Consider the following 22193-nt stretch of genomic DNA (forward strand, 5'->3'; position numbering starts at 1 on the left):
ATGACCCCCGGGGGTAGGGTGGGGCCACAATGGGGGGTCGAAGTTTTACATACGAATATATAGAGTAAATCTTTAAAAATCTTCTTCTCAGAAATTAATCAGCCAGGAAAGCTGAAATTTGTGTGGAAGCATCCTCAGGTAGTGTAGATTCAAAGTTGTGAAATTCATGACCCCCGGGGGTAGGGTGGGGCCACAATGGGGGGTCGAAGTTTTACATACGAATATATAGAGTAAATCTTTAAAAATCTTCTTCTCAGAAACTAATCAGCCAGGAAAGCTGAAATTTGTGTGGAAGCATCCTCAGGTAGTGTAGATTCAAAGTTGTGAAAATCATGACCCCTGGGGTTAGGGTGGGGCCACAATGGGGGGGTCGAGGTTTTACATAGGAATATATAGAGTAAATCTTTAAAAATCTTCTTCTCAGAAACTAAAACTTGATTATTTTCATTAATGCATCCACTGTTAACCAATTATTGTGATGATTATTTTTATACAATAATAAATATTCAATGTATATAAGTTGTTCTGCATAAGTAGTTTTGGTTAGGCCGGATTAGTTTGTTTATTTTTGATTTCCAATTTTTAGATACTATGAATTATTTTAGGCCGGCACATATATAGGGACAGTGTATAATGTGTTGCGACGAGCGACTGTTTGGGGTTAAACTTGAACAGGTACGGAGAGATTGAGGGTGTGGACATCCCTGCTCTATCTAATCTTCGTGTTTTTCTAATCTACGATACAGAGTGTGCGATCCTTCCTGCCCTGTATCGCATTAATACAAGTGTGCGGTCATACCTGCTTGTCTTGGTGGTGGTTGCGGCGGAGCACTAGTGTATGGTCATCCCTTCTGGTGTTCTGGCCTTTCTAGCGCAAGTGTGCGGTCATCCCTGCTTGCGTTATCTCTGCTTGCGTTAAAGTTGGTACCTGTGAGTTGCGTCCATTAAGCTGACTTTATCATACCTATTGTTCCTCAGGTGAGCGATGTGGCCCATGGGCCTCTTGTTTTGGAACAGGTCACATGTTTTATAGATGATAGCTTGCATAGTTGATTAAACTATATTATAAATGAAACGCAGAAGTTGCTTCAGATGCAGAGCCTGATCTCCATTATCAAGGATGCTAAAGAAATCTCCCACCTCACTTAAACCTGCTCGATAGATAGATGTGTTTGTTGATAAATGATATAACATGATTCCTATGATATAGTATTGTATGGTATGAAACAATATTGTTTAATATGATACAATGTAATATCATATGTAATATTATAAAAAGTGATATGATATGATATGATATTGAATCAATTTTTTATATATTTTATGTTTTGATATTGTAACATGATATCGTTATATATAGTATTGTATATTATGATACAATATAATTGTATAATATTATATTGTATTATTAATTTATTATTTTATCACATGATACTATTACATAAGATATTGCAAAATATAATAGTGTATCCTATGATACAATATTGTATATTCTATAATATTGTATCATACGGTATGGTATAATATGATATAAGTTTCTGTAATATAGAATATGAAATTGTATAATATGATACTGTAATATTATATAATATCGTATCATACGATATTGTATAATATGATTTTGGTTTATAATATGATATATTATCACATCACATGAAATTGTATTGTATGATATTGTAAAATATATTATTGTATCATATGATACAATATGTATAATATAAATAATGTTGTATTATATATTTTACCTCATTACATAATAATGTTTCATTTGATATGATAAAATGTTGTATCAAATTTTATTGTATCATATGATACAATATCATATTATGTTTCAAAAATGATACAGTATCATACAATATCATACTATATTATACTATATAAATAGTGCCTGTTTGGGAGGGTAACAGTTGAAATTGACACCCCGAGAAAACCATTGTCAACCGACGCGAAGCGGAGGTTGACAATGGTTTTCGAGGGGTGTCAATTTCAACTGTTATCCTCCCAAACAGGCACTATTTATTTTGTTGTACTGAATGTCTTTTTTAAAATTTTTAAGAAAATTTTACTGTTTTTATATAGGAATAACGTGAATTCTACAGCGAACCGTACGCGCATAATTTTCGCGCATGTAACATTTTTTAATGTTACCCGTTGCCAAGTGCGTTGCTAACGCTGAGGGTAATAGTAAATATTATTAACTGCGTCTTAACCAATCAGATTTCAGTATTTAACATGAAAGTATAACAAAATATAATATCATATGTTTCAATGTTATGATGTATTATGTACTATGATATTGTAATATAATACTATATTGTTTTATATAATATGATATTGTATTATGTGATCAAATACAATAACGTATAACACAATACAATGTCATACCATACGTTACAATATCATATCTCATCATTGTTTATTACGGTATTTTATTGTATTATATGATATATGTTGTAAATATGAAAGGATGCAATATTTAATTTTATATTATTGTATTGATTAACATATATGAACATATGATTATCATACAGTTTTTTAACAGATGATATACGATATTGTGTCAAAACAGAATCCATGAATATCGAAGATCATAAAGTATGATTTTCATTTAATATGAAAAAGGTGGTCTCATAAAGGTGAAGTCTTATAGGGTGATGTCTCGTCTCGGTGAGCTTTGTAATCTGTGATTACCTATGTTTAGTACGAGTGAATCCATATTTTCTACGAATTTGATTTTGTTCATGGGAGCAGCCATATTGCTATACTGTTTCTGTTTATAAAGCATTCTCTGATTGGTCAGAACAAGAGGTCACAAAGGTTTAAAAATGAGTACTCTCACTAGATGGCGTAATTGTTAACCCGCATATGTGTTGCCTTTTCGGTCAAGGGTTTATGTAGAGCGAAGCGGATCAGAAACCCTTGACTTGGGAAGATGGTAAAATGCAAACAATTTAGAGTTCGAATGAATTTGAATTTAAATTTTATCCCATTAAAACATAATACATGTCGAAGTTAATTAAAACTAGCTTATATAGTTACACATAATGCAAATGTTAAAATTAATAAATATTAAGAATACATACATGTATAATGCAATGCACTACTCTTTAAAAAAGCAATATTTCTTTGGACTACACGTAAAAATATATCAATTTATTTAGATATTGAATAAGGAAATTCATTAACTAAGAAACTTTGATCATTTGTCAAAATATTAATGATTATAACATGTATATGCAAAACTAATCATTGTATTGTGTAATTGTATTGTGTATTTGAAAAAAAAATTGCCAAAATCTGCAGAAGCAGAATTATGAAGTGTACTATTTCAATTAAATTGATGTTGATTTATTATTTTTTAGGTTTTAGACATGCATATTAATTCCTCTTCAAATGCCAATGATATACATCGGGTAAGTCAATTTATATATGGTGGAAATAGTTTGAGCTAATGGCATCTAGCTTTGCCTTTAGGGAATACACAAAAAATTGTCAATTATATATTCAGCTGTCAAAGTTTTATACATTAAGAAATAGAAATATTATTGCTGGTATCCAAGGTTTTATACCCCTGACTTTAGAAACAAATATTATCATTATGGGATGCTACAGCTGGCATGGATTTGATATTAAGGAGGTATTGGAAACTTCTATATTAGGCCACATAAAATAAATATTTAGATTCTCATTCTGATTTGCAAAAAATATGGGGAGAGTGGGCGAATTTTATTAATTTTTTTTTTAAAACAACTTTTTCACCGTTCAAATTCTAGAAATAACAACTGCTCTATTATTTTAAATTGTTTATGCTAATATGAGTACACAAATAACTTATAATCTTTAATTCCATTTTATTTTAACTTAACAGGGTGTTAATTCACGAAGACATTTAATGTATCCTTATGATAACAATCATGGCTGGAATCAAACGGTGATCCACATGCTTAGGCAGCCATTAAAATGTTTTGAATTTTTTTGTATACCAAACCCAATTTTTTTTCTTGAAATTTTTTTTGTCACATAATTATTTTTTTCAAAATAAAATAAAATGCTTCCTGGGCCCCATTTTCAGAGGGGCGGATTGGAATGAGAATCAAAAAATTAATTTTATGTGGCCTTGTGACCTAATTTTATTTTATATTTTAAAAATAGACAACTAGCGCCAAGCTTGTTGCAAAGCGACAAGTAGGTATTCTGCCGCAGCTTACGTAATACAAAGTTGATATGTATAACCTTTCCTTGATACAATGTTAGATATAAAGGCCTTTACTACATGTATTGGTATATGTTTGTTTTAAGACGATGTGCTTGTGAAATTTAATTGCCCTCTAACTTATTCTGTACATTTGAATTTTTAGCTCACCTGAGCTGAAAGCTCAAGTAAGCTATTCTGATCACATTTTGTCCGTCGTCAGTCTGTCCGTCCGTCTGTCTGTCCGTCTGTAAACTTTTTACATTTTGAACTTCTTCTCTAAAACTGCTTGGCCAATTTCAACCAAATTTGGCACAAAGCATCCTTATTGGAAGGCAAATATAAATTGCAGACCGATCTTTATTCAAAGCGGAGAAAACATCGAAAATGTAGAAAAAGGGGGGTGCATTTTTAAAAATCTTCCTCTCACGAACTACTGAGTCAAATACAACTTAATTTAGCTGAAATCATCCTTATGGGAAGGAAAATATAAATTGCTAAAAACTAAGTGCTAATTCTGTTTCAAATTTGAGTAATTTACGAAAATAATAATAAGACAGAGAGAATGGGGGTCAATCAGTTTAACTTCAGGCTTGATATTTCATATATCGAAAACCAGTTTAGAGGGAGAAGCAGCCTTCTTAAAGTTGAACGGAGATGAATTTAATTTGGTTGTTGTGCAACAGTTTACGTGCGAAGGGAATATTTGAAACATCCAAAATATATTTGTGCGTTTATGTGAAGTACATGTAAATTGAGGTTATATATTTCAATGAGTTGACATTTTCATTTGTGACGGTGGGTTTAGCTTGTTTTGATTTTCGTTTAGCATGTTAAGTTTCTTTTAATTTAACTTGAGAGGAACCATCATCTTAATTTTAGAATTTAAAATTTTTATGTGTAGACCGGTTAATCAGATAGCTGATTGCTTACATGTACCAGCGCAAAATCTGATGCACTGACAACATATTACAGAATACTAGAGAGCTCTCTTCATTATGTTGGTACGTGTAATTTGGTACAATCTCTACGTAATGGTTGATTAATGCAACATGTTTTACCGGTATTAAGATGCTCAGCAATTTCAATCTAAACAGAGATTATTCTTGCTGCTTAAAATATATAAGTATATATATGATGAAAATTAAATTGAGTTTTTCTAGTGCATTTTTCTTTTGTTTTAATTGTTTACAAATTTCTATTTTCTAACCTGGCCTAGGAGTCAAGTTTCGGGTTATAAAGCAAGATACAGCGCTTTGCGCACAATGCAACTGTATGTTTGTACACAAAGCTGAGGTCATGCTTTAGTTCGTTTATATTTAAATGCAGCTATGCTGAATAGGAAATACCAAGTTTAAAAATCTTAAGTTGAATGTAATAAACTCATGTGAACGAAAACGTGACACAAACCAAGCAGTGTTTTCCCTAAGAACCGGCCGCCGGCCAAATTGACCGCTTCAATTCATAGAAATGCCGGTTAAAAATCCTTAAATAAAAAAAATAAAAAAGCGAAAGTTTCGTTGTGTTGATAAATCTAACCGTACACGAACTCGACGAAGTACGACTTGATTAAAATGAATGTATCCCGATCCCGATTAATAAAAGGCATTTAATATGGCGGAGAAAAGGCAGCTAAAGTTGGAAGAAATATTTTCTGGAAAGAGGCCGAAAAATTCTTCGGGTTAGTGAATGAACAGAAGAAGATTACCTAAGAAATCCTCAAATGATAATCTAGCTCATTTGACAGAACCAAATTCTGAATCAGATGTGACTTACCACAGGAGTCGGCGATTTTATCAATTTGTTGTAAATAAATGAGAAACAAGCAAAATCCTACCAGTGAGCTTCGCTCGCTACGCTCACGAAGCTCACTGGTAGGATTTTTGCCTGTTTCTCATTTATTTTCCAGAAATTGATAAAATCGCCGACTCCTGTGGACTTACACATCAGAAATTGGGGTCCAGACAAACCCAGTTATTTTAGCAGACAATATCTCAGACTTAAAAAATCAAGTGCAGTATGCTGTAAAAATGTTAAATCTTGATGCATCAGCATGTAATTATTCAGATTCGAATAGCTCAGATGAAGATTAATTATCCATTTTAATCCAAATCTAAAGAATTACATGCATCAAGATTTAACATTGATTTTATGAAGTGAAATAATAAAGAAGAAAAGTAAATTTTCAGTGGTAATTTATTTTATTTCATTTTGTTATGCTTGTCATCTAGTAAAATGTTGGATCAATAAGTTTTTTATGGCAATAGATTACCTGCAGCTGCATGTGCAATTCTAAATAATACCTATAGCAATTGAACATATAAAATTGACAGTCATATTGATTTGATGCCAAAAAAAATATTGAAAAATACTATTATTTTTAAAAATATAACAAACTTTTAAGATTTTTAATCTGTTGGAAGATGCCTAAATTTCAAATTGTATCTGCCCTGAGAGCTCTCCTAAGGGTTATGAAATGATCTAAAATCAATTTTGGCCGGGGGGCTTCGCCCCCCTGGTCCCCCCTTGACCCCCGGCCTCCTAAAATGAGATTCTAGCCTTTTACTTTCAAATAAAGGGAAAACACTGCCAAGCTATGTATCTTGCTTATAATTCTATGATTGACACTGAAATTTTGGTTGATCAATAGAAATGTCTTGCTAAAAGGATGGTATGCTGTAACTACTTTCTGGTGCCCCTTCTTCAACGATGAATTGCATAAAATCTACACAAATTTTTGATACTTTTTCGAACAGAGTAAATGAAAATGACGTCCTTTAAACAGTTTCCATAGTCCTGACACATTATTGTTATGAAATTGCTTATAATTCTACGATTATTGCTGAAATTTTGGTTGATTGATAAAAATGTCTTGCTATATAGGATGATATGCTGTAACTACTTTCTGATGCCCCTTCTTCAACAATGAATTGCATAAAATCTACACAAATTTTTGATAGTTTTTCGAACACAAGTAAATGAAAACGACGTCTTTTAAACCGTTTCCATAGTCCTGACACACAATTATTTTAGGATAAAAGCATTATCGGTGTTCTTAAAAAAATATTGCAACAGAAAATCATCTTTGTTTGTGGACATTTGTTGTTGTTTTTCAATAAAGTTGAAAAAAATTGGTACAATAGAGCGACATGCCTGCCAATACATTAATTTGAATTATAGCTTTTAAAATGTGACAACATTTTTTAGTTAAGTTTATTCATCAGTCAAGTGAGTTTAGATATGAAACGTCATACGAAATGAATTCATGCCTGGTAAACGACAATCATTTATAATGGAGAATGCCAATTAAAATTTTTTTCAATGTTTTTAGTTTGAGGAATTGTGTACCACAGCACAAAGAAAACAGAGTACTAATGCAAATAAGTTTAATAAAGTTATGCAACAAATAATAAAAATAATAATATTTTGTATGATTAATAGTTCTGATATAATATCACAGTCCAATTATAGTTCACTGATAATCAATTGTTCTTGGAATCAAAGAAATGATTAAAAGAATTAAAGTCACTGTCCAAATATCAGGGTAAGCCGGGAGTCTTGGCACGTAGGAACCTTCCTCACTGGTGGTGGGTTGAGGACTAACTCTTCTTGACCAAGTACAGGTATTAAGGTAATTATCCATACGTCACAAAACAACGTCTGACGTAATTCACGCGTTATTACGTCTTGTCCGTGCCCGATCTAATTGAGAGCTAGCGTTAAAAGGTGTAATTTAACGAGGCCGGGTCTAATTTGTTCTGAAATCAAGCTGACCTAGAAATTGATTCAAAACAAAGCTATTCAAAATACTGACAACTGCAATCAATTAGGCCTAGGCTATTAATCAGCGAAATGAAAACTTGACTGGGTTGTGTCGATTGCGTACTCGTTTTGAAAATATAGACCTCTTACTGTTTTCCTGCATAAACATCAATGCATTATAAGGTTGAATTTAATCCAAATATTTGAACATTAATCCCCGAAAGTCCATAAACACCCAAAATGAAATCCTGACCGAGATCTATTACAGTGCATAAGGGAGATAAATACACAAGGGGAAATAATTTGACCGATGTCATCTTTATCCGTTTCGCTTAGCAACGAGCATATATATATATTCCACACAAAAAATGTTTTTAGAATTAAAACCATACGCAGAAGAAAAGTTATTTCATTTTAAGAACAGTCTTTAAACCAGTTAAAAAAAAGGTTGAACAGAGGTTTGTCTTAAAAGCATATCAGGTAGTTAGCATTATCCACGCGTGTGACTGCAATTTCTAAATACCGATCTCGATCCATTATACTTCAAGATTCCAAAAGAAACCATCTTTTGCGATTTAAATAATACAGATTAATCAACAGTTTGTTTAAATCATGTTTTCTATTTAACAATAAACTAAACATATTTTTTTAGAGTGATGAAATAATAAACCTATGCACAATTTTATTTTTACGGATCTTTTTTCAAAATATATATTTTAATGTTTTTTACCAAAAATACGCCCATTGTGATCCTGAAAAGGCCGGTCCTTTGGGTAATTTTATTTCCAATTGATTAAGGACGTTAAGGGGTAAATAATATCAATATTTCAGAGAATTCTGTACGTAAATAAAATTACAAGAGCTTAAATTCGCTTTGAAAATTTAAATCATTTTATCTCATTTGTTAGCAGATTTATCTATATTTTAATAAATAAGCAAGTGAACAAAAAATTATTTGTTTTGAAATGATAATTCCTTCATTTTACATAGGATACAAGTCAAAAAATGATTTTGTGAAAGTAAAATTTCAGGCTTAGGCTTAGATTCATTATGTATGAAAAAAGCGCCGTTTTCCGCAATCGGTTCTATTTTTAGCCACGGCCATAGCTTTAATGATACCGATGGACCAGCCAACTAAGTAAAATTTGATAAGAACATATGCTCATATACATGTTTGAAAAATATGAAAAAAATCTGTACGCATTTTATTTATCAAGTGGGGTATGGACCTTTACCTTAAACGCGTCCGAGGAAACAATGGGCGATGTTTCTTCATATCGTAGTGGACAAATGTATAGATCAAAGTACATTCATTATTACTTTGATGTTTATGCCATGGGGTTCCACGTAATCTATGTCCATAAAAGAGATATCAAGCACTTAATGTTTATTTATTATTACCACGCCATGGTCAAGATATTCATATCAAACCCAAAAGAGATATTGTTTATTTATGAACTTGGTTGATCAGCATGCCATGGTCAAGATGTCTCCCTGGCTATCAAATTAATCCGGCACAAAAGGTATGTCTATTCATGATTATCACGGTATGGTCAAAATTATCCTCAGTTGTTATCGGGTGTTTGTACTCTTATCCATAAATCCCGCACAGATTTAAATTACTGTCCAGGTAAACGAGTACAAAAAAATAGATAAATGCAACATACACAAAGATTATAATAACACAATCCGTTGTATCTAATTGTGTTACATTTGGGCGCAATCTTTCTCGTGCATTGAGGTACAATTTTCTTCTTTCACATTTAGGATTTTTAAAAATAAAATACAATAACTAGTAAGTAGTGGAGGGAGAAAATGTACCTTTATGCTCTCATGTAATTTTACTCGTTTTATAAAGTGATGATAAGATAAGGGGGGGGGGGGGGGGCGCTAAAAAAAAGGAAACTGGTTTTAACCGTGAACACCAACTGAAAATTTAGTTATTTACTAGTCTTTGACCCATGCCTGCACGGGTTGGAATATTGCATATGATATCTGACATTCAGGAAATAGATACATCGACACACCGTATTATTGACATTTACATAACCAAGCTTTAAGCAGCAATAAAGCCTATAATAATGCTATTAATTTTACTACACTCTGCATAGTTAGAATAGTCTGTGTCTCAGGACAGGCCTTCACCACAGTTAAAATGCCTCTCATATACCCGTAATGTAGCTAAAAATTGCAGAATCGCTCCAAAACAATTTTGGAGAAATTTAATGAAGCTGTATTGAAAATGACAGTCAAATTATTCGACATAACAATCCATTTTGGGGCGGTGAATACCTTTCATCTAAAAATTTAATTCATGTTAATGAAGAATTAAACACTTTTTCACCAATGTTTTTACTCGTTTCAAATTTACACACCATGTTGACATTCCCAACTCTTGAGATTTTTCATATTAAATGCACTGAGAGTTATCTCCTGTATTTTCTTTGATGAACAGAATAGATAGCAAATTTTCAATGAAAATTTACACGTATTTGTATTATCGTTTCTGAGTTTATCCATGCAAATGTGATGTTGTGGAAACGTAAACTTAGTAATTTAGTGTGAATGTAATGCGCATGCGCAAGATTGTAAAATCCAAAAAATTCAGATAAGTTCAGGAATTTTTAAAGGAATTTTCATTGATTATTAATTAGCGAAGCTTGATTTAGAAAAAATAAGAAAAAATTGGTAATCTTCAAGTACTGTATATATACTCGCCTATAAGTCAGATTTTTAGGAGTAGAAAATTGAGTGAAAAGTGGGGGTCCGACTTATAGGTGAGACATAGTAAAAAAATATTCACAAGAGTGAAGTAAGTTATATTTCTTTTTAAATAATAAACAGATAAATGCATTGAACATGTGTGGATAAAAAGAAAATTCAAGCAGTCTGTTTTTCACACCTAAGGTGATAATAGATATAGGGATCATGTCACCTAAAACAACACAAGCCAACACCCCAGTTTAAGGGGCTAATTACCAACCTAATCAGTCAGTAAGGAAATAAATCACTATCATCAAATTTTCAAAAGGGCTCTTTTTAAATACCTGGTAGTTTTGAAGCTATTACCAACTTGTAATTAGTGTTATAAAAAATAATGGCATTTAAATCAAAAGTTATTTACATCATAGACCCATGATAGAAATAGTCTAGAAGCAATTATGGGGTGAAAAAAGGACAATTTTTTTTTTAGAACTCAAAACATGTATGATAAAATGTGGTATTTTATTGAGAGTATCTGTACATCAATTGTCCTGAAAAAGTGACCCGACTTATAAGGGAGTCAACAGCAAAATCTTAAAATTAAAGCTGGAAAAAGACAACCGACTTATAGGCGAGTATATATGGTACCCATGATGTTTTAAATATAGAAAACAAAAGATAGTACTCTTCCGATTTCTTGGTATTAAAGCCAAAAATTTTAGTCTATTATTTTAATATAGTAGTATAGATATTGCATATGATCTTATTTTCGGTAAAAATGGTATTCCATAAAGATAAATATGTCAAATGTTAAGTATATGCAAAAATAAGTGTAGAATTCGGATATTCATTTTTATTTAATCTACCGAGGGGCCACATGGCACAGTATCCTTTGAACGCCCATATAAAGCTAGTGTTGCTCAGGTGAGCGATGTGGCCCATTGGGCCTCTTATGTAATATATTTTGTTGCAATAGAACATGGCAAAATGTGGAATTATTGACTTAGAGTTTTGTTTTAAATAGTTCTTATACTCTTGATTTTAGGAGATAAAGAGTTGTTCAGTAGTATTGACACGACTTCCCACAAAGAGGAAACTTCCCTTCAAGAGTAAGTTTCTATAGATTACATGAAAATAAAGTGAAACCAGCTGAAATAATGAAACAAGTTGAAATTAATTGTCAATAATTAGATGTATGAAACAAGAGAACAAAATTTCAGAAAATGACAAAAAGCTATTGGAGAATACTTTGATATATACTCTTATGGCAGAGAAAATATTAATTCTAAGAATTATGTTATTAATTTACCTGTAGTGGAATTTTATCCCAAAATAAGTACAGGTAACTCTTGATGGCTCGAACTTTGATTGCTGGAAGTTCTGGATTGTTCAACATGTCTCTGGTCCTGATTTTTTTCCTTATATAACTAAACAAATTTAAACTTGATTTCTCGAACTCTTTATCTATCGAAACCTTCAATCCCTTGAAGTCAAACTGCAGCCCCATTATTCATAATCTATTGTTTTTAGCTGACCTGAGCTGAAGGCTCAAGTGAGATATTCTGATCACATTTTGTCTGTCATCCGTCAATCTGTCTGTCTATCTGTTTTTCCGTCTGTAAACTTTTCACATATTCAACATCTTGTTAAGAACCACTGGGCCAATTTCAACCAAACTTGGCACAAAGCATCCTTAGGCTAAGGGGATTTAAAATTGTGAAAATTAAGGACCATGCCCTTTTGCAAAGCGAGTTAATTAGTAATTATTGAAAATTTTGGAGAAATTTTCAAAAATCTTCTCACGAACCATAAGACCGGGAAAGCTGAAGCTTGTGTTAAAGCATCCTCAGGTAGTGTAGATTCAAAGTTGTGATAATCATGACCCTCAGGGGTAGGGTGGAGCGACATTGGGGGGTCAACATTTTACATACATGTAGGAATATATAGAGTAAATCTTTAAAAATCTTCTTCTTGGAAAGCAATCAGTCAGGAAAGCTGAAAATTGTGTGGACGCATCCTCGGGTAGTGAAGGTTCAAATTTGTGAATATCATGACCCTTGGGGTAGGAAGGGGCTGCAATAAGGGGTTGCATTTTAACATAGGAATATATAAAGTAAATCTTTAAAATCTTCTCAAAAACCATTTGGGAAGGAAAGTTAGCTTATGTGAAAGCATCTGTAGCTGGCGTAAATTCGAGGTTGTGAAAATCATGACCCTCGGGGTAGGGTTGGGCCACAATGGGGGGGTCAAGTTTTTACATAAGAATATATAGAGTAAATTCTTTAAAAATCTTCTTCTCAGAAACCAATTAGCAAGGAAAGCTGAAACTTATGTGGAAGCTTTCTCATGTAGTGTTGATTTAATTTTGTGAAAATCATGACCCCCAGGGGTAGGGTGGAGCCACAATGGGGTGTCATACTTTTACATAGAAATATATTGTGTAAATCTTTTAAAATTTTCTTCTCAAAAACCATTTGGCCAGAAAAGCTGAAACTTGTGTGGAAGCATCTTCAGAGGGTGTATATTCAAGTTTGTACACATCATTGTCCCCAGGGATAAGGTGGGACCACAATTGGGGGTCAAAGTTTCACATTCTAATATACATAGTAAATTTTTAAAAATATTTTTCTCAGAAACTAATCAGCCAGGATAGCTGAAACTTTGGTGAAAGCATCCTTAGGTAGTGTAGATACAAATTTGTGAAAACCATGACTCCGGGGGAGGGTGGAGCCACAATGGAGGGGGGGGGGGTCGAACTTTTACATAGAAATATATAGTGTAAATCTTTTAAAATCTTTTTCTCAGAAACTATTCAGACAGGAAAGCTGAAACTTGTGTAAAAGCATTCTCAGGTAGGGTAGATTCAAGTTTGTTCAAATCATGGTCCCTGGGGAGGGGGGTGTGCAAAAATTTACAAAGGAATATAAATAAGAACAATTTAAAATATCTTTTTCTAAAAACCATTTGCCCAGAAAAGCTGTAAATTTACTGAAAGCAACCTCAGATAATGTAGATTTAGATTCTTTCAAATCAAAATCTTGAGGAGTAGAGAGGGGCCACATTAGGATTACAAAGGAGAATATTTTAATTATTCACGAAAAATGAAATGTTATGATATATGGTTTCACTTATATGCAAGCATTTTGACTTTGGTCCCTGGACGAGTCTAGGGCCCCACAAGGGGTTCAGAGTTTGATGTAGGTTTTTATCCTTTATATAAACAATTGTTTAGGATCTTTTTGAGAACTGCAATGCTGGTGATATGACTATAAAATAATCCTTTTAGAAAAGGGACTTAATTATAAACATAAGAATATCCAGGATTTAAAAAAATGGACCTTTACTTATACAGGATCTACCGGTACATGTATTATTGTACATTTTTTGTAGTATATACATGTACAGCCTGTATAAGTAAGAGTCCATTTTTTTTATCCTGGATATTCTTATGCCAAGATAGTTTGAATTATGACTCTGTTAAGCTGATTTTATCATACCTATTGTTGCTCAGTTGAGCGATGTGGCCCATGGGCCTCTTGTAATACCAGAACCATGTTTTGTTGATAATATTATGCCATTTTGTTAATAATTATGATGTGCCCACTGGATGTATATTAGCATCTTTGTCATCATAGCAATGTGGTCAACTCATAATATGATGCATAAAATAGAATGATATTTTGCATATGACTTTACTCAACATTTGTTTCTATTTCGTTTTAAATATCCAGATCTGAATATTTAAGTGAAAAACAATGTTGTTCAAGCACATGCGTAAGATTAGCAATAAAATAAATGTCTTAATATCATAACATCCTGTAAGACTAAATTAAAAACCCATTGGTCAACTCGGAAAATTTCAAACTCTTGAAAAAAATTTTCCTTGTGTGCCATGGACTTGGAGCCATCGAGAGTCACCTGTATACTATATTTATTATTATGTTATTGTAAATGTTTAACATCTGATTTGTATAAAACTTAAGGACCGATGCATTGATCCTTATAGTTTTATATAATTTTCCTTGATAAATTATTTCTTCTTTATTAACATTAAAAATAGTTGTTAAAGCCCAAAAACTCAGGGTGCGAGCGCATTACCAGGCTAATTTTGGAGTTAGAATATTTTGAATTTTTCTTTTAATTGCATACAAAATGCAATAAAATGCTTTAAAAAAAAATAAAAACATATCTTTGATTGAAACCATATATTCAAATAGAAAAAAAGTCATGTAACATGAAAATATTAATTTGGCATAATGCAGTGGAAATCTTAGCACTGCGGAGATAGAAAGAATGAGAAAATAATGGAAGACAGGTCGCGTCTGACCTTCAAATTGCTTTCAAAGAATTAACAATAAAAGAAACTTTTTTTCCTTTATTTATTTAAACCCTGTTCTTAAACTTTACAGATCAAAATGCTATATTAAAGGTATGCTGTGTATATTCCCTTAGACTCTACATTTTTGCTCTTTTGTTTTTTTCTTTGAGAATATTATAAGTATTATAAGTTTTGAATTTCTTTATGTTTGAAGCAGAGGCAGTTGAACAGTCCATTGCTTGTAACTTGTTTTCTTGGCATGCATGAAGGTTATATGTGATTTTTTTCAGGAGATATTTTAAATCTTATGCATGTATTGATTAATTTGAAGTCCTATATATAATTAGTCTCTTACAGCTGCATTAGAACTTGCACTGGCATCTTCATTTTTGGGGTAGGATTGCCAAGAACGCATTTGATAGCGCATATCTTGACCATGCACAAAGTCTGTGCCATGGCTCTGCTCTCTGATAAACATACAGTAAAGAAAAAATTGTGGTTACTGTGGCGGCACAGTTTAGTCTCCAGCAGCACCACTAAAGCTTCAACTGCAAGCCCTAATAAGGCACATAATGGCAGTATCAATGCAGTGATAAGTCGAGTGTGTTTGCATGACTACCTCTCAAGAGTCCTTTGGGATGTCCCTCCTCAGAGCTCTGTCAATCTCCAACTTGGGGCGACATGGCCTTAATGAATTATGTAAATTTGTTACCTTTTTCCGAAGAATTTGATTTTACACATTCCATAGTATACCTTACTAATTTATTGAATTCCAAGTATTCTAAATTTTAGAGCGTGTAAATAAATTTAGATTGTAATGAATGTTTATACAATGTAACAGAGAGGAATGCATATCATGTTTTCAGTAGAAAGAAAATTAAGGAATTATTGTTTAATTTAAATCGGGGAATGGGTTAAGCTTGACTGCTTTCATTCAACTTATATTTCTTGCTTGACACTAGTATGATTATAATTATATGTCAAGATACGATGGATGGATGATATTGACTGATTACAAAATCAAGCAAAACTAACTCCACCGATCAAACATTTAAATGAGTTGTTGAAATACTTACTATTTATGACAAAAGAGAATATGTTTTGAAACAAATTAGTGCTGACATGATACTTGAAATTCAATTGAAAAAATTGTCGATATTCTTCTATAGAAAGTTTTAAAGTCACATTGCTGTGTTGTTTTAAAAACTACTTGTCATTGTTTTAAAATAAATCATAGCATTCCATAAAAAAGTGACAAAACAAAAAAACCCAACATGATCACACATGGTAAAAAAGCAAACCAATTGTACTGATATGCACACTATCCCACATTGTTACATGTCAAATAATCACCCATGGTACACAAACTATTAAACACAGTTGGCTTGTCAACAATAATGTTGTTACCACTGTATACAAAAACATGGTTATATACAGAAATTAAAATAATCTGACTATCTCAAATGAAAATATAATTAATCAATAGCAATATTAAAAAGTTCATGAACTTTGTTGGTACATGATCAAATTATCAAGAAGCGATTCCTCCTTCACAGGATTAAATCACGCGACCAAATTAATATCACAGTGAACTTTTTAACATCTATAGCTATTTATTTCTTATTTATATGCCTATAATATAAATAACTTGAATTATGTCACAGGTTCTGGATGCATGAATTTTGTTTCACTGCATGGTTTCATTAATTCAAAAACTGATTTAATTTTTATTAAGCTGCAGAAAGTGAACATACTGCCAATAGACCATTGCTGTTTGCAGGTAATATTTTGGCTTATTTTTGTACATATTCTTTTGAAAAGTGAAACTATAATAACAATTGAAAGAAGGTTTTTTATTGATCCATAAAGCATAGATTTCAAAATCTGAAATCAGTTAGATACAAGAGTTAATCCAAGAGTTAAATGTCACAGTTGGATAAAATCCTGAAAAATCCACGTAAAGTGACAAAAATCCGTACTTTGAAACCTTTGTGTATGTCATTTCAGATTTTAATGCATAATTTTAATTATTTCTGAAGGTAACTTAATTAGTTTATAGAGTGTGAGGTAAGGATATTTGCTGCTCGCTGGCGATGTCATTTCTGAATTCTTGGCATTAGAATCAAACTTTATAATTTATCCTTGAACAAAGAATATGCCATTAAGCTCTATTGAAGGTTTTTATCATATTTTAAACTCAGGTGACCTGTTACTATCCATTTTCGTGCATCGTTGTGCGTCGTCCCTCGTGCGTTGACAATTTTACATTTTTAGCTCACCTGAGCCAAAGGCGCAAGTGAGCTTTTCTGATCACAATTTGTCCGTTGTCTGTCGTTGTCGTTGTCGTTAACTTTTCACATTTTCATCTTCTTCTCAAGAACCACTGGGCAGATTTCAACCAAATTTGGCACAAAGCACCACTAGGTGAAGGGGATTCAAGTTTGTTCAAATGAAGGGCCACGCCCTCTTTAAAGGGGAGATAATTGAGAATTATTGAAAATTTGTTGGTATTTTTCAAAAATCTTCTTCTCAAAAACTATTTGGCCTGAAAAGCTAAAACTTGTGTGGAGGCATCCTCAGGTAGTGTAGATTCAAGTTTGTTCAAATCATGGTCCCCTGGGGTAGGGTGGGGCCACAATAGGGGGATGAATTTTTACATAGGAATATATAGAGAAAATCTTTAAAAATCTTCTTCTCAAAAACTATTGGGCCAGGAAAGCTCAAATTAAAATGGAAACATCCACAGGTAGTGTAGATTCAAGTTTGTTCAAATCATGGTCCCTGGGGGTAGGGTGGGGCCACAGTTGGGGGATAAAGTTTTACATAGGAATATATAGAGAAAATCTTTAAAAATCTTCTTTTCAAAAACTATTGGGCCACAAAAGCTCAAATTAAAATGGGAGCATCCACAGGTAGTGTAGATTCAAGTTCGTTCAAATCATGGTCCCCGGGGGTAGGGTGGGGCCACAATAGGGGGATGAATTTTTACATAGGAATATATAGAGAAAATCTTTAAAAATCTTCTTCTCAAAAACTATTGGGCCAGGAAAGCTCAAATTAAAATGGAAACATCCACAGGTAGTGTAGATTCAAGTTTGTTCAAATCATGGTCCCTGGGGGTAGGGTGGGGCCACAATTGGGGGATAAAGTTTTACATAGGAATATATAGAGAAAATCTTTAAAAATCTTCTTTTCAAAAACTATTGGGACACAAAAGCTCAAATTAAAATGGGAGCATCCACAGGTAGTGTAGATTCAAGTTCGTTCAAATCATGGTCCCCCGGGGTAGGGTGGGGCCACAGTAGGGGGATGAATTTTTACATAGGAATATATAGAGAAAATCTTTAAAAATCTTCTTCTCAAAAACTATTAGGCCAGGAGAGCTCAAATTTGAGTGGAAGCATCCTCAGATAGTGTAGATTTAAGTTCGTTCAAATCATGGTCCCCGGGGGTAGGGTGGGGCCACAATAGGGGGATGAATTTTTACATAGGAATATATAGAGAAAATCTTTAAAAATCTTCTTCTTAAAAACAATTAGGCCAGAAAAGATCAAATTAAAATGGAAGCATCCTCAGGTAATGTAGATTCAAGTTTGTTCAAATCATGATCCCTGGGGGTAGGGCGGGGCCACAATGGGGGGATCAATTTTTACATAGGAATATATATTAAAAATCTCCTTATCAAAAACTATTTAGGCCAGAAAGTTCAAATTTAAATGTAAGCATCCTCAGGTAGTGTAGATTCAAGTTTGTTCAAATCATGATCCCTGGGGGTAGGGTGGGGCCACAATTGGGGGATAAATTTTTACATATACATGTATAGAGAAAATCTTTAAAAATCTTCTTTTTAAAGACCTTTTGGCCAGAAAAGCTTTAACTTGTGTAGAGGCATCCTCGGGTAGTGTAAATTCAAAATCACAGTCCCTAGTGGTAGGGCGGGGCCGTGATGGTGGTTTGAATTTTTACATATACATGTATAGAGAAAATCTTTAAAAATATTCTGGGAAAGTTTTTCGGTCCAAAACTCAGTACTTAGTGTGAAAGCACAGGTTATGCAGATATAAGTTTGATGAAACCATGATACCCTAAAGAAAAGTGGGGCAACAAAATGGGGGGGGGGGGTATATAGGAAAAGAGAAAAATCATCTTACAGGTACAACAACAAAAGGGGCTTGGTATTTACCAAAAGAAAGAGGTGGATAAAAATTGGCAGATTTTCAATTTTTTTTTAGCAAGATCTACTGTACTAAGTTGTCAAGATATTTTGATACTGTAATGCTAATTTGATCAGAATTAAGGCAAATGTTGTTCAGGTGAGCGATGTGGCCCCTGGGCCTCTTGTTAACTTCTTAAAAACTACAAGGCTGATTGTTACCATTTTTGGTGTGAGGCATCTCTATGGTAAGAGGAATCTAGATTGTGAAATTCCTGGCTCTACCACCCCTGGGGCACCACAAGTGGGGCCTAATATGCAAAAAAAAGCCAAATTTTCAAAAATCTTCTTCTCTACTCCCAAACATGTGAGGAAAAAACTGGTTGCATTGTAATGATGTCCATGAAGCCCTGTACCAAAATTGTGAAATTTATGGCCCCTGGGTCAGGGGTTCTGGCTCTAAGGTGAGGCCAATATGGCCATATAATAAAAATGTATTAACTCTTAGAAAACCTTCTTCTCTACTCTCATTAATATTTGAGAAAAACTAAATGCATGGCTATAATGTCCATGAAGTTCTCTACCTAAATTGTGAAATTCATGACCCCTGGGTCCGGGGTTTAGGCCCTAGGGCGGGGCCAATATAGCCATATAGTGAAACTGTATTAAATCTTACAAAATCTTCTTCTGTTCTCTCACACATGTGGAAAAAAACCTGAATGCAATGTAGTTATAATGTTCTTGAACACCTATACAGTGGCCTCAGGGTATAACGAGATCGGATATTACGAGGTACCGCTTATAACGTGACGATTGTCTGGTCCCAAATTGTTTCTTTATTATTTTCTTTTAAAAAATCCTAGATACAACGAAATCATTTATAACGAGACTCCATTTATTAGGAGGTGAAAAATTTTGCCCGTTAGTTGTTAGCACTATCGGATATAACGAGGTACTCACGGCACTCCTGATTGCACACGCTGGTTCCAGATAACTAACGGTATGGCCATTTAATTTTCACAGGTACATGTATGTATACAAAGGATAAAAGATTAAAAGTATTCAAAAATAATGATGAGTTGTTTTTATAGCAGTGTTCACTGTCATGGTTTTGAAGTTCAAAAAAAAGGAAAGAAATTTCGCTAGAATCAATAGGACTTTGTTAGAAACAGTTTACAATTAATTCATACTTGCCAACCTCCAACATGTGAAAATCTGGTCATGACCAGATTTGGAAAATAAAAAATCTGGTCATAGCGCGTAACGACATTCACGACATACTTGCCATGCATTTCATAGGTATATATATAATAGAAATATGTGTTAAAACTTATGTGTAATATTTCATTGCAAAGAAGCATTTTAACTAACAGTTGCTGATTTTAAATGGAAGGTTGTGTCCAGCTAAAAAAAAATACAAAAAGAGTTTCTGCTACATTAACCTTGCTTTTGAACTCTGTAAATGATTGCATGTAAGTTTTAAGTGACTTAGAAGACTTTTGTGTATTAAAAAGCATTTTATACATGACTTTGAATATTTAGTCAGATCATTTTGGGCACAAAATCCAATATTGAAATGTGCGTTACATAGAACACAAAAGCCTCATTTGTACTCGATTACTTTGTTTTACTATGGGAATTCATTTTCCCAGGTATGTTGATAGGTACAAAAATATCGTTTTCTTTTTGTTGGTTTTGATTCGGCTGGCCCCGACGAAGACCTTTTCTTATTGGAAGCCTTCACACTTAATGATTTAAACCTTCGGTTAGTCAAAACAACTCACGATGATAATTAACACTTGCTATGTCTGTTATAGCCATCGGCATTGTTTACGTAGATCCAAGATCAGCTTGGGTTCATAACTGGAAGTCAAATGCGCAATGTAATTTACGAACCAAATCCGGAAATCGGGAGATTTTCGGATTGTTCGACAAAAATCGTGTGAAAAGCATGACCCGCCCGGTCATAAAAAAAAATCGGGTGAAGGGTCGAAAAATCGGGTGTGACCCGATGAAATCGGGTCAGTTGGCAAGTATGTTAATTAAAAATAAAAAGTGAAATTGCAAAGGACTATGGATTAACTTCGAGTACAGTTAGTACAATTTAAAAAAAAAAAAGATTTAAAAAGCTTGGAAGAGTTGGCAGACTTGTTGAGAAAAGCACGTGACTAAAAAAATAGCAACATTATGTTGATGTTGAGTACTGGTTACGAAATTTTGACAGAGATACTAATTTAGTAAAATTCGGGGTGAAATTAAAGATGATGATGAGACAGAAACCGAAAAAGGTGGTGATGCTATCGGTGAATTTTCTACAAAAGATACATTAAACGTGGTAACGATTTTCAAACCTTCTTCATGCAGAAAACAAACATCGAAGATTCCACATTAAGTGTTTTACAAAAACTGATTGACATTATTGAAACTTACCAAAGAATTAATTATAATAAATAAAAGCAACCGACCATCACACAGTTTTTGTCTCTCGTGAAGTAAAAGTAACACGTGTTTAGATTGAACACGTATTTATTCCATGATCATTTACCTGAATATGCTGTAAGTATGTTACTTTTCAACAAAGTTTGAATAAATTATACATGTACGTATTTATTTCATTATCCCTTGTTTATAAACATTATATATTTGAAATGCCAAGAACAACGATCACGTGTCACCTTGGGTAATGCCAACCTCGGATATAACAAGTATGGGTTATAACGAGAAATAAAATGATGTCCCCAGCATCTCGTTATACCCGGAGGCCACTGTACCTAAATTGGGAAATTCATGGCCCCTGGGTCTGTTGGGGGGGGGGGGATATTATGCATTATAATGTTAATGCATATAATGTTTAAAAATCTTCTTCTCTACTCTTGCACATCTGTAAACAGACTTTATAATTATGTTAACCAGGAAGTCCTTTACTAAAATTGTAAATTTTACACGTCCCCTGGAGTATGGGTTTTGACTCTAGGGTAGGGCCAAAATGGATGTATAGTGTTAATGCATATAATGTTTAAAAATGATCCTTTCTACTCCCACACACATGAAAAACTCATTTATTA

Source organism: Crassostrea angulata, chromosome 2 (assembly GCF_025612915.1).
Source record: "Crassostrea angulata isolate pt1a10 chromosome 2, ASM2561291v2, whole genome shotgun sequence".
Taxonomy (NCBI): Eukaryota; Metazoa; Mollusca; class Bivalvia; order Ostreida; family Ostreidae; genus Magallana; species Magallana angulata.